This window comes from Lissotriton helveticus, chromosome 5_1 (assembly GCF_964261635.1).
Source record: "Lissotriton helveticus chromosome 5_1, aLisHel1.1, whole genome shotgun sequence".
Taxonomy (NCBI): domain Eukaryota; kingdom Metazoa; phylum Chordata; class Amphibia; order Caudata; family Salamandridae; genus Lissotriton; species Lissotriton helveticus.
In genome coordinates this window covers 300,572,565-300,587,609 of record NC_136065.1, presented here as the reverse complement: position 1 = coordinate 300,587,609, position 15,045 = coordinate 300,572,565, and the positions used below count along the sequence as shown (strand labels likewise).

The 15,045-nt window shown below is 48.0% G+C and overlaps 1 protein-coding gene across 3 annotated transcripts in view; it reads left to right on the top strand.

Annotated features, from left to right (window-relative positions):
* The window catches only part of UBE4B (ubiquitination factor E4B), a 1,139,522-nt gene that overhangs the window by 96,976 nt on the left and 1,027,501 nt on the right, over positions 1–15,045 (top strand). The window lies entirely within an intron of this gene.

Below are 15,045 nucleotides of genomic sequence, written 5' to 3'. Positions count from 1 at the left end.
TCAGGGCAAGGGAGTTACACGCCAAGATAACCCCTGCTCACCCTCTAGGTAACGTGGCGCGAGCAGCAAGGCTAAACCTGGAGGCGATGTAAGTTAAGTATTTGCGCACGCACCTCAGCAACAACTCCCAAAGGCCCACCACAAAGGAAACTCCACACAATGTTATATGAAAATAGCCTTTGTATTATAATAAATATACATCAGATAAAACACACATATTGTTACACTGTGCCAACAGGCACGGGCAGAATTTACAAGGGATATTTGTACAGGACAGGGCCACTTGGACCACTGTCAAGGGTATGCACTTTTAGGACTTAGCACTTGTAGATCATAGAATAAAATTATTGTAGCACAAAAACAGAACTTGTAACACACAACCAGTCACTACTGGTACCAGGTGAGCACCACCTATGCAATCCTCACTATCTGGGCCTCGCTAGTACCACCTGTACTAACAAGAAGGAAACCACCTAAGTATCGCTATACCTGTAGGGGTCTAAGGAAGGAAACACATGATGCATCACAATACATTCAGAGGTGTAGCAATAAAACACAGTTGCGCAAAACTCAGATAAGCAGGGTTTCGGGCGTCTGGGGAACCTCGGTCTCCCCCTCACTCCTGCTCCACTGAGCCAGGCAGTGAGCCCCTACACCATCCTCGCTATCCTGGGACCTAGCTGGGCTACACTGAGCCTCTTCCACCACGCAGGGCTGGAAGATACCTGAACCACTACTGTTGGAGTCACTCACCAATGATTCTACAGAACCTCTGGTCCCTTCCCAGCGGTCTGCTTCCTCTGCCAGCTCATAAGGATCAAAGCATTCCAACCTCAACAGGTGCTGGCGCAACTCTGGACACAAAATACTGAGGAACTGCTCTTTGAGAACCATGTAGATCACTCCAAGCCACTCCTGTTGCGGGTTAACCTCTAACCAATCCATCAGTGCACTACTACAGTCATCCACATAATTTCCCCAGACCCGGTGAGACGGCTTCCTCCTACTGTTCCTGAATGTCAACCTATATTCCTCCTCTTGGGAAACAGGTACCATACTCGGGGCACTGGGAGTGGGACTTCCTATACTGGAATCTAAATAGCTGCCACCACTGGACTCAACCCTCCCTGGGGGCTCCAGAAAATTATGACTGCGGTCAGGGGATAACCTACACTCTAGGGCTATCTTCTCCCTGGCCAAGGCTCTCTCAGCCTCTGCAATCCGCTCATTCACACCCAGCTGCGCCATCTCTCTGGCATGCTCTAACCTGAGCTTCTCCATGGCCAGCTGGTGCTCCCTCTCTTCTCTCCTATCCAACCACTCCTCTGGGGACAGGGAAAGGCATGGGGTGCTACATCTGACACTGGACCCAGCAAGGGACTCCCCATCTATGGGATACTCGCTCTCTGCTGGCGCCCATCCACTGTCAAACTCACTCTCCACTTCAGACTCTTCAGGGCTCCCCTCAGACCCACCACCCTCATGGTGTGCGGCCCGGGCCCTCTCCCTCTCACTGTGCTCACGCTCCCAGTCATTCTTCTGCCACAGGATCATGTTATCCCTAAGCTTGGACTGGGTGTCTGACTCACTCACTGGGATGTCTCTCTCCTTACATAACCGTACCAACTCATGCACACTGTACTTAAACAGGCCACAGAGGTTAAAAGGAGATTCCATCTTGACAGGATGCTCACAGACACGTGCAACACAAGGGACCTAGCAATCTGAAGTAAGAGTACACAATTCCAAAATTTCAACACTCTCCTTATCAAAGAGAACTCACTCATGCGTCCAGGAAAACACACCATTCATCCACACACACCCTCCCCTCGGATCGGTAAGGCAGTTTCTACCACCCCTGACTTCTCAACCTGACCAAAAGCGACACAGGTACCAAACTCTGGAAGCAGGGCGGGGGACAAATGTACTGAACACAATTATCAAATGACACTCTTCAGGAGAAGAAACAATGGAATTTCACCAAAAACAATAATCCCCAAATGTGGTTATCTAAAAATGTAGAGCTTTGAAGTGCGGCCAGCCGCTACTGTGGTACAACGCAAACACAAATCCTTATCCCACCGCTTGCCGCCAATGTTGGAAACGGGATCCCTGGCTGGCCAGGGCTTTCACCAAAGTCAGTCAGAGACCACCACTCCCAAGTCAGGGCAAGGGAGTTACACGCCAAGATAACCCCTGCTCACCCTCTAGGTAACGTGGCGCGAGCAGCAAGGCTAAACCTGGAGGCGATGTAAGTTAAGTATTTGCGCACGCACCCCAGCAACAACTCCCAAAGGCCCACCACAAAGGAAACTCCACACAAGGTTATATGAAAATAGCCTTTGTATTATAATAAATATACATCAGATAAAACACACATATTGTTACACTGTGCCAACAGGCACGGGCAGAATTTACAAGGGATATTTGTACAGGACAGGGCCACTTGGACCACTGTCAAGGGTATGCACTTTTAGGACTTAGCACTTGTAGATCATAGAATAAAATTATTGTAGCACAAAAACAGAACTTGTAACACACAACCAGTCACTACTGGTACCAGGTGAGCACCACCTATGCAATCCTCACTATCTTAGGAGATCACACAAGGAACCTGGGCCTCGCTAGTACCACCTGTACTAACAAGAAGAAAACCACCTAAGTATCGCTATACCTGTAGGGGTCTAAGGAAGGAAACACACGATGCATCACAATACATTCAGAGGTGTAGCAATAAAATACAGTTGTGCAAAACTCAGATAAGTCACCACCTGTGACATTCCCTGTGTCCCAATGTCAGGGCCTAAACGTGGCAGTCGCCCACAAAGTGCTGGGCAACTGGTGCAGGGAAAGTTAGGGCAACGTTGGAGCCTCTCTGGGCTCGCAGAATGAAGTGCCCCTAGGAGCCTTTCAGGGCTCCTCAACACTGGTGGGGCGGGGGGGCCCCCTCTCGGGGGACCCAAGAACCACTGGAGAGCCACTCGGGGCTCAAAGAACAATGCGGCCGTCGTTGGAGCCTTCCAGGCTCAGAACAAATAAAATGCCCGGGCCCCCACAGGGCCTTTAAAGAACAATGGTGCCCCCTTCGTTGGAGTCCCCCCTCTGGGGACTCAGAATACAAGGAAAGGTCCCACGAGCCTCTCTGGGCTCGAACGCTACTGGCCTCTCTCAGGCCCGGATACTGCAGGGGAGGGGCGGGCACCGCCAATGTGCCCCGACGGCCCCCCCTTTTCGGCCAACACTGCTTCACTCACCCGCTCTGCGAAGGTCCAGGACTCTTCCTGGGCGGCGGGGATCCTCTTCTCTCATTCCGGGGCTCTCCTGCGGCGGGCGGCTGCTCCACGAGAGCTCCCGCTCCTCGGGGCTCTCTGCACACTTCTCCCTGGGCTCTCCCTCGCTTTGGGAGCCTGGGGAGGATAGGGAAGACGCCGGCTTCTCTCTTCACCGGAGCGCGTGGTGGCCTCCCGTCCGCTTCCGGTTGCCTCTCTGTCCTGCCCCCGGCCTGCCTGACTTCCGGGTCGCGGCTGCGGGGCGGGACTTCCGATCGGCCCGCTACCTGATTGGCCGGCCGGCCAACCACTTCCGGGTCGCCGCGGGCAGCGCGGCGGCTCGCTTTAGGCAGGCAGGCGGGCTCCCATTATCCGAGGAGTGGGCTCCCTCGTGATTCAGATAAATCACGGACCTGGTCAATTTACAAGGCGGCAATGAGCGGGGTGGCACCCGCGCCGCCAAATCACCACACGGGCGATCAGATGCCGGGTGGGCACCGGCTGTGCACACCAAGCGCTAGCAGCGCTAGCAACGAAGGGCAGGCGCTCCCTAGCGCCACAGGACAAAATACAGCGCTCACAGCGCTATGGCCAAAATAAAGCGCTTTCAAGCGCTAGGCAGGAGACTGCAGCGCTCCCCAGCGCTGAAGGGCAGAGAGCAGGGCTGCAGGCAAAGAATCCTCAGTGCTCCCCAGCACTGGAGGACAGGACAAGCTCCAGCAAGGGCTGGAGGCAGGCAGGGGGGCAAGGCTGGGCCAGAGCCAGCACACTGGGTCTCCAGGCAGGGAGACACCCCAAGTGGCAGTCCTCCTGGCCCCAGCAGCAGTAACAGCCCCCTCTGGCAGGATCCAAAAGCAGAACATTTTCTAAGGGGACACAGTCCCTTCTTATACTAACAAATCCTTTGTTTCAGGGTGCAGGGTGGGGGGAAAACCAGTTACAGCTGCCTCTGGAGCACTCTTGATGGCCCAACCACCCATTTCTTTCACTGGGGAGGCTAGGGTCATTAGACACACCACAGGGGGGCGGAGCCAGCATTGTGTGGGGAAAACCCAGCCCATCCAGGACACAGGTACACTCCTCCCACACATCACTCATGCTAATCTCCCACTCACCACCGGGCAGACCCATCCAGACTTCCTGGAGCCTGGCATGCCAGCCAGCTCCAGCCAATCACGCTCCAGCACCCTCACTGCACACATATCTCAATGTCCAGAAGTAGCACTTTCCTTCTAGACACATACATGCCGCATACACCATCTCGCAGCATTCACTCTCACGAGTTTACACATACTAAACTCGAGCCGGCACTCCCCACGCATCAGGAACTACTAGGGACACACACATTCCCCATGCATTCCTATGGGAGGGCAGGCCAGCCGTGCTACACGCACGCACTTTCACTCTGGGACCCAGGGAAAAGTGCGCAGAGACCCAAAAATCACTAACACAGGGTCACAAATAAAAGCAAAAAGTTTAAGGGTGAACCTGCCCTAAGGGCCAAGTCCAACACCACTTCTGCCCAGAGTTCTGAAGAAGATCAAGTGCAACCGGGCTAAGTCATTCTTGTGGCGCCGGTTTGGGCATGAAAAGTCTGGTATCCCGAGCTGCTCAACATGGCCATCGATCATCCAATCCGGCTGCCTCTTCGGGAGGATCGTCTGTTGCAGCAGCCGGGGACGGTCCTCCCCCGAACCTGTCCAGCCTCCACCTCCTTGCGTGGAGATTGAGCGGTGGCAGTTGACATCATTTGACCTGCCTCCCGAAGTCTGTGATGTAATCTTGGCAGGCAGGCGTCCCTCCACTAAGACGGTATAATCCTACAGATGGAATACATTTGTGGCATGGTGCACAACAAAGGCTGTGGATCCCCTTTCTGCCCCTCTGTCTGAGGTTCTCTTGTTCCTCCTATCTTAGGCCCAGCAGGATACTGCTCTGGGCACTCTCAAGGGCTATCTTTCGGCCATTTCAGCCTTCCTCAGGCTCCCTGATTAGGATTATCTTTTTAAATCCCCTGTTGTAAATAGATTTCTAAAGAGCATTACTCATCTATTTCCTCCTGTTCCCTACGTAATGCCCCAGTGGGACTTGAACTTGGTTCTGACATATTTTATGTGCGCTCCCTTTGAGCCTCAGACTCCTCTCTTTGAAAACCTATTTACTGGTGGCCATCACCTCTGCGCGCAGGGTAAGCTAGCTACAAGCTCTGCCTTCCAAGCCTCCCTTTCTGGCTGTCCATCCGGACAAGGTCGTCCTTAGAACTAGACCTTCCTTTCTTCCCAAGGTGGTTTCTTCTTTCCACATTGGCCAAACCATCACTTTTTCCACCTTCTTTCCGCCTCTGCATCCTTCAAAAGAGGAAGAGAGGCTCCACCGTCTGGATCCAGCCATATGCAAATCAGTCTTGACCCTGTTTCTTGTGGGAACAGTCCATCTCTAGGATGCTTGTTTCCAGTCCAGGGAGGACCTGTCCTGGCAGTTTGGGCTGGACTGTTCCCATTGGGCATAGGGTCAGGACTTATTTGCATATGGCTGGGTTCAAACTGGAATGGCATGGTGAGCAAAAAAAAGATGGATTCAGCCCCAGATCTCTGTACTGGGGTGAATGTATGACATGGTTCTGCATATCACATAACCAACAGGGTCACATCTCTTGGTGCAATTACATGGGAACATTTCTTCCTTCTAGGCTTGTTCACACATCAACGCCTGCTATACATTATGATGCAGTCGCTGCCACTAATAAGTCTTTTCCTGTGACTAATGACAGAAATTACAGTTTCTTATTTACACAAGTTTTGACATCCAAAGTCATCTGTGGTAAGAAGATAATTGAAAGTGCCTTTAGAAAGATTACAAATTGTTTTGTATTATAAAGGGGATAAATAATGGATCGCTGTGTATTGTGGTCCAATAATGAGGTGACTTGGTCAACTAATGGTTCCTGTTTACATGGTGCTACTCAGTGTAATTCAAATGTTGCTCACTGTGGGTCTGTTTTAGCAATCCTTTAAAATGTTAATCACTGTTTGACTCTGAAAGTAATCGTTTTCGGGTGCTGGAATTGAATGGTTCATTTATCTCTGGGAGGATTAATTCCTTACACATAATAAATATTTATGTACACATCAACTCTAAAATTAAGTTGTTAATACCTGATGCCTTGTGTGCTGTAGGGTGGTTGATTGTCACAGGTAGGACCCTTTGGGCATTATCTTATTGTAGTAGTTTACCTTCACCAGTGTGGGCTTTGAATGGCAGGGTTATGCCTAACATCCAGATTATGTACACTCGCCTTTCTCCATCCCGTAGACTGTGATCTAGTACTTTTTTGTAGCTGCCTTTTTCTTTCAATATTTTCTTTGATTTCAAAGGGTAGAGAACGACTAGACTCAACTTATTGAAATAGGAGGTCCCTTCTTAAAAGAATCTGTCATTTGTCAGTTATGAAATATTGGTAGTTTGTACAAAAGAAGGAGGATAGTAGTGTTTCCCGAGGGAAATGTCCGCACTATTCTATGGGCCGCAAGTACGTATCTAGAAGTAGTACACGAAATATTATAAGAAAAAGCAAAAGATCGTAATGGTTTTTTGGGTGCTAAAGAAAATCTATGCACCTACTATCCAAAGGTGCTTAAGGCAAACACAAAATGTAAGCCCGAATCAGTATGTATGGGAAAATTCTAATTACAGCACTCCAAATTGTTATAATTCATCAGAGCTTTAATGTATAGCCCTCAACACTCAAGCTTTTGTACACCGAAGTGTTCAAACAAGCACACTCAGTTGCAGTTTTGAAAAAACTATTTCTTTGCTGTGTAGAATGGGATCAACAGTTATCATGCCAATATAGTTAGAAGTCCAAGTCTGTGTTCTTCAAATTTTCTTTATTCACAGTTTCTTAAAGATTAATCCAGCATATTGTGCGAATATTCACAGTTTCTTAAAGATTAATCCAGCATATTGTGCGAACAATATGCTGGATTAATCTTTAAGAAACTGTGAATAAAGAAAATTTGAAGAACACAGACTTGGACTTCTAACTATATTGGCATGATAACTGTTGATCCCATTCTACACAGCAAAGAAATTGTTTTTTCAAAACTGCAACTGAGTGTGCTTGTTTGAACACTTCGGTGTACAAAAGCTTGAGTGTTGAGGGCTATACATGAAATATTGGTAGAAAGACTACTGAAACAAATTAAAACAGATGTTGTTTTGACCACTAAATATCAACAATGGATGAATCGGTAAACTACAGTAAAATTGCACAGCTCGATCCACCGACTGCTGCTCTCCAAAGGTGCCACACTTGTGAGGTGGACAATTTAGCTCCTTGCATATGCTCCTGTCGGTCAGGATTAATACTTCTAAGCCCTCCTATCTAACACAGCCATATAGTTATGGTTAATCCCTCAATTTATAACGGAAATGTGCCCTTTAAATGGAAAACAGCTGTTTTACCAAATTTCACAGTTTGAAACAGCAATTACAAACCTACAAAAGTGAAGCCCGCCCAGATGAACCATGATAATCTTTAATATAATTCCAAAATTGTTTTGGATCACCCGTCTTTCATATTGCAACTGCCTTGATAATGGAATGGGTCAAAGTAAAGGGTACTCAGTTTCTGAAATATCAGGAGTACTACATCATTGTACGTCTGTGACCTACCTTCTTTGAAGTCTCCCTAGCTTGTATACACCCAGGCCTGTGAGTTGAACCAAGTAGTTATTACTAAGATATTAGACTCCTGGGTTGAAATCACAAATTGCTTTCTGAAAGACCAGCCAGACACTGTGCTTACTGGCACTTTCCACTTTACAAATGATCCTTTCAGTGGTAAATGGTATTGGGTTATGAAAAGGTTCTAGTTTATACCCAGATTTAAAGAAGGGTGGTCCTAGCCTGCCACACTACTACAAACTAACAGCATAGCTCGATGTTGAAGCTAAACTCTCCTCACATTTTATTACGTGAGAAAACTGGCACAACAGCAGGCTTGTTCAAATTTATCAGACAGGCTCCCGGCTTAATTGTGGTACAACGGATAGCATTTTTTGCAACATTGTTTAAAATGTAGGACTCAGTATGCCTAGGTTAAACCGGGCTATATATCTGCTTTCTTTCTCATAATGCTATTATGGATAGAGGGGATAGTAGGGCTTGCTTTGGAAAAAACATTGTGTAGGGGATTTCCTCACCCCTGTTGATTGCTATCCAGAGTTTATACTCTTGAACCTAGGTTGGGGTCCGTTAGGGGCAAACAATCAATTTATAAGAAAATATCAGCCAAAGTCTTGAAGCAGGGGTGTGTTGTTGCATCGTCTGCTCTTCAGAATATACACTAGAGATGTGAGCAATGAGTAATCTATGGTGAGAACGCTTCCCCAGAACTAAACTCTTACTGTCTTCCAATCTTTCTGTATGCTGATAACTGGACAGCCTTGCAAGAGTTCAATAGCGTATTTTGTCAGTGCTACATCTGTCCATTAGAAAAAAAAATCTACACACACACACACACCTATATACCTCCGAATCAAACCTGGTAGCGTATCTGATTGAAACGTTGCCTGTGGGTGGTTCACTTGTCATGCAAAGTAACAAGTGCAATTATTTGGACCCATTAGTGAAGCAACATGGTGGTTCTGAAATTCTTAATGCCTCTTTGAAAGCAAAATTTTACTTATTAAAATCTTAGAAAATATACTTTTCTGCAATCTACGAAATGTGGCATGTGAAGCAGTTGCAAGGGCTGGTTCAAGAGAGATGGACATGAAGCTCTAAACTCTTCACCAGTAATTTTAGATGATATTGGGGAGGCTGGACAAGAGTATCCAAGAGCTGCATCTAAGATCTTCAAGAAGATAGCAGATTTGGGCTGAATTTATAGAAGCCCTGCTAAATCTAGTAAAAAAAATAGCATTTCGGTCTTGCATGCAGTCAGGCACTCAGGGCAGGAGGACATTCCAGTTCAGCAGATAAGCAGGGCTTGGATTTGTAGAGGGATTGTGTGGCAGTTATATGTTTGCATGATGGACATGGACATTTGCATATAGTTATCTGCAGAGGTGAATCTGCATAATGTGTTTACATGATAGGATGATGCTTTTTAGGGTTAGCTACATAGAGCTTTAGCTGTCTAGACTTCACATTGCTAATATTTTGTAGAAGTACAGAGCGTGTCAATTTTGGGTCAACCTTCCCCAACTATTAACGTTCATATTTTGTTCATGTTTTTTCATTGCTTGGATAGACTGTCCATCAAAACCAGGAAATGTATTAGACTATGAAGGTGGTGTCCGGGAAACAGTTGTCTGGAGCAATCTACAATTGCCTATTGTATGGAGGTGGGTCAAGGGCAGATGTGAGACAGTGGTTTTACTCTAGGGATATTTATTCCACATCAATGTTCAAGCCGTGAGGCTCTTTGTAGAAGTAAGTGATCCTCTTTAGCTCTGGCTTTACAGTTCTGCTGTCTGTAAATCCTACAATTACTGGTTCTTGAAAATATACATAGCTGTAGGCCATGGAAAGGTTGACTGCTCTTCTCTGGGACAGGATGGCTAAACTTGACACAACCTGGCATCTCTTCACCACTTATGTTAAGCAAGTGCGACGAACTGGAGGTCTCCACTTGGCAACGTCATGAAACTACGCACATCTGATATTCATGTTATGTCTCCTTCTGCTTCTGATGCCGACTCTGTTGAAGTGTAAACATTGTGTGAATTTAGGATGGTCTTTGTCAGTGTCTGCTTTCTGTTCTATACCACTATGTGTGACTTGCTCTCCTCATTGGATGAGGGCTTGATGTACTGTGAACAATGTACTGTGAACAATGATTATATGCGATGCGTTTTGTTTACTTGAAAATGCAAAATAAAGTTGTAAAACAAAGTGTGTATGTATGTGTTGCATGTGTTGCACCCAGAAAAGTATTTCTCTCCTACTTAGTGAAATCTGATGTTTGGACCTCTGGCTTTTAGCATGGGCAAACTGTGCCCAGACGCAGGAAGCTGACATACAGAGGATGTTGCACAGTCTGCCTCTGACCTGGCTGCAAAGATTTTTGTGTAGCCTGCCAGCACATGCCCAGGAGTGAGAGAGTTGTAGGACAGTCTCCCCATCAAAGTGGAGGGTACAAGAAATATTGTTCAATAAAACGCGCCTGGGGGCCAGTGGTACCAAACTGGGTTTCACCGGAGAGCTAGAGGAGCATATATGATGATGCAGCTTTTTAGGTTTTGCCTGGCGAAAAGATGCGCTCTGCGCATCTTTTTCGCGCAGGCGAAAACCTGATGAGAACTGTAGTGGGGTTTGGGTCGGCCCTCGTCATTTATTGGCTGGCTCCATAAATGGAGCCTAGCCATTGGACGAGGGGCCTGTCCGTCAATGCCGGACCAGATTCGGGGGCGTTCCCGCGATTCTTTGGCTTTTGCCGACGTCACGCGACGTCAGCCGAAAGCCGGGAACGCCCCCGAATCTGGTCCGGCATTGCTGTGCTCGGGGGTCTGCTTGCGGGTGTTGTGAGTCTGTGGGCCGCGAGCAGAGAATGCGGGCGGGCGTCCGCTGAGTGAGGCGCCTTTGAAACCGGAGGTATGTGCGTTGCTTGAAGGGGCCGCTGCTGTGCTCGGGGGTCTGCTTGCGGGTGTTGTGAGTCTGTGGGCCGCGAGCAGAGAATGCGGGCGGGCGTCCGCGGAGTGAGGCGCCTTTGAAAACTTAGTTTAATAAGAAATAAATACACTTTACTTGCGCTCGCTCTCAGAGGCACTTGTGATGCAGCCTGTGGACTCCTCACAGCAGCCGCTGAGGCAGCGCAGCGGTCCTGTGGGCTGGAGTCAGGTTACATTCAGGCTTCCTCCCACTCTAATGTGCACTTACACTGATGCGACCTATATTTGCTGCCCTAACTTCACTTACTGGCTGTTACAATGGCCTGGCTCCATACCGAGTCACTCTCAGCCGGCGCTGGTGGGCCTGGGATCGAGTGCGGGCGGGATCTCATATTTATGCATACAATTGATCGTCGATTTATTACCAGCCCAGGAGGTGGTGAGCAGCTGCTGGCAGGCTGTGCCTTGTCCTGGCGCCCAGCACTGTGCGTCACCTGCACTAGACTGCGGTTATTGCAACAAGTTCGGAGGAGCAGTATCGGCTCCGCACTCAGTGATTTCTTGGGTGAGCCGAAATTTAAAGCACAGCTGAAGCTTTTTTCGCCCACTGAATGCACGGCAGATGGTAGCTGAGCAGGAGGACAACCTGTGACACTGTCCATGTAATTCACAGGTGGCGCCGGTCGTTGGGTGGGGGCGTGGAGTAGGAGTAACCTGGTCGACTCGCGGGATCTTCATTTTAAAATAATTTCCCGGCCGTGGCACACACGGTGCAAGCAGTCTGTGACTTTATGCTGTTGAACTGCGGCCGCGCATCGCCAGGCGGCAGTGTCAGGAAGTCCCGCCTTTGTTATAGGTCACGTGAGCCATCAAGTCCTCACGGATTTATAACAAACACGCACAATGCAGGGTCAGGTCAATATTCTTAAATTGTATCATAGTGCCATGGACTTTGTGCCAGCCCCCAAGCATGCCGGGCGCAGAGCCACATTATTCGTGAGGACACGAGCAGTGTGGGAACGTCGGGCACAATTTGTGAGGCTGGTGTCTGTTTCGCTAATGGGTGTCATCTGAACTGCTTGGCGTTATCACAGTGGGACTGTGCCCCCCCACCCCTAACACGCCTACATTTGAAATCCTTAGTATGTAATCCATGGGCCCCATAACATGTCAAATTCCCTCGGGCTTCCCCACGGCCTGTATGTCACTTTCTTGGCTGCTATATAGAGGTCCATCCTCCTTCTCAATTCATGCAATGTGGGGGGAGTTGGTGCCCCCAGGTGTTTTGCCAAATCCTGTCTCCCCGCCAATATTTCATATTTGCAAAAAGTGGTTTGGCCCTGAGGAGATCTATCTCTGTAGGTATTCCTAGCAGTAGGTATTTGGGGTCCATTGGTATCGGTGTGCCTAGTATGTTGCTGAGTTCCCTGATGATGGTGACCCAGTAAGCGGCTATTACCTGACAGTGCCATAGTGTGTGGAAGTTCGTTCCCCTTTCAGTGTGCCATCGAAGGTATTGAGGTGTTGCCGCCTTACCAAAACCATGTAACCGGGCCCTATCGTAATACGCCCTATGCAGCATTTTGAATTGTATCGAGTGGAGGCATGATTTTATCACCACTTCCCTGGGGTGCAGTAGGGCCGCATCCCAATCCAAATCATCAGAGGTCTCTAGTTCTCCCTCCCATTTAGCCCTGTGGCTTACTAATGTGTCTGGTTGGTTGTTGATCAAAGTCTTACCAGGTGATCGCCTTTTCTCCAGTTTCCCCCCATAAGAAGCCTTCCCGGTCCATATTCAGGGATTGCTTTTGTCTCAATCTGCTCTGCCTTCCAATCGTGAGTGATTTGCAGGTAGTTATAGTACTGTATAAAGGTTAGTTCAAACTCTTTCTGAGGAAAGTTGAACAAAACAAGCCCCCCCCCTCCAGTATATCTCCTACCTTTGATATCCCCAGCATGTCCCAGTACTTGAAACCTTGCGGCTTTTCAAATTCTTTTAATCGCGTTCCAGCCCATGGTTGAGTCTCCTGCGTCACGCGATTATCCCAATGTATTCCCGTTTCCGCTTTTTTTTTCCATTCAGCAATCGTCACTTGCGTTGCTGGGAGTAACTTCTTTGTGCCTTTTTCCCCCGTACAGATTATGGGCCAAACTGAGTTTTCTCCAGTGCGTATGTGGGGTGCAGGAACCTTAGAATTGATTGATCTACCTCTTATTGTTCATGAGCTATTGTTGTTTCAGTCGCAGATAGGATTTCCTGGTGCTGTTCACTAGTGTGACGTCTACTTGACTTTGCAGTACTGGTGTTGGTGCCTCTGACATGTGGGTGATCTCACCCACAGGCATACTCTGCAATCACAGGTGATTTCTAACTCCCTGGTGCCAACCTCTCCAGCTGGAGGAACAGTGGCTATCCGGTGTTGGACACTCCTAATAAGCTGATACTACTTACCACTTTTGCCACTGGGTGGTGAAGCCTTGGGCATCACTTTTGGTATCGTGGCAGGTGTGTTTGGATGAATTCTAAGACCTGAAGCTGAAATGCGACTTGTGCATACTGAACCTAATAATACCATTATTGTCGATTGTTGGTCTTCATCTTAAAATCTCTTGGAAGTATTATGCACTCAATCTATCCAAGAAACCCAAGCACAGCCAAGCCGCCCCCCCATGGGATAACATTGGCCACAGAGCGCAATGTTAACTAACGGCTCCTAATACTGAGGAGCTTTAAAACTGCTTGGAGTTGGTTCTCTGACCCAGAAAATTCTTCAAACTTCGTTTCCAGTACCCATCTCTGTTTTACTTTTTGAGCAATTCACCTATATATAAACTAAGTAATTTTCTTTGGAAAGACGAACATTGTCTATATGATAACGCTATGATGTGTTATTGGCTGTGTACGTTGTAAGCTAGGACATTTTAAAGGATTCAAGCACAAGATTATCTTGGTAACTGATGCAAAGCTCATAGTTCACAAAGTACAGAGTATTCATTTTATGGTGAGGGAGGACGTTTCCAAGGAACTTGAGTAGTTGATAAATTGTGGGGTCATAGAACTGATTGATGTGTCAGATTGCATATCTCCTTTGGCCGTAGCCAGACAGGTGTGTGGCTCTGGGTGGGTGTGTGTGCCTCTGGGTGAGTGTGTGTGGCTCTGGGTGGGTGTGTGTGTGGCTCTGGGTGGGTGTGTGTGGCTCTGGGTGGGTGTGTGTGGCTCTGGGTGTGTGGGTGTGGCTCTGGGTGTGTGTGTGTGTGTGTGTGTGTGTGTGTGTGTGGCTCTGGGTGGGTGTGTGTGGCTGGCTCAGGGTGTGTGTATGTGTGGCTCTGGGTGGGTGTGTATGGCTCTGGGTGTGTGTGTGGCTCTGGGTGTGTGTGGGTGTGGCTCTGGGTGTGTGTGTGTGTGTGTGTGGCTCTGGGTGGGTGGGTGTGGCTCTGGGTGGGTGTGTGTGGCTGGCTCTGGGTGTGTGTATGTGTGGCTCTGGGTGTGTGTGTGTGGCTCTGGGTGTGTGTGTGATAGTAATTGCTGTCTGCTGAGCTCGTCCATAGGGTACAATAGGTCTCACATTTGCGAGAGATTAAGCTATTGGCATTGTAAATGACAATGCCATTTATTTATGTTTAAAAAAACATAAATAAAAATAATGTCAAGAGCAATGCCAATAGCTCTAACTTTAACAAAGGCAAAACCATTGCATTGTAAATGCTTGTTAAGAATTACTTCCATTGTAGTGCATGAAGGAATAGTTTGCCGTCATCGTGTTTTTTATCACATTCAGTCCATTTCACCTCCTGTTGCTTTCTATTTTGGAACTTGTCCCTCTGTATTTTTAAAGACTTTGGGGCGGGCCTAAACTTTCTTACCAGTATTGGTCATGCCTGTATTTACATGTGTTAGGACATGAAAGATATACTCGTTGGCTTTGCTGACGCTTGCTCTGAGCTGTGACCTTTAGAAATAGAGCGAGAGGATCTGAACTGCGATGTCATATAACATAAGTAAGGTGTGAAATGAGGCCTCGCTCTGCGCGTCCCTTCCCCCGTCCTGTGATCACAAACATGCATCGAAGCTGTTCGGTGCGGCCGTGCCGGAGATCGCGGCGAGGCGAGGTTCTATCGTTTGTGCTTGTTCATTGGATGCTGGGAGGCCTGCGTAGGGT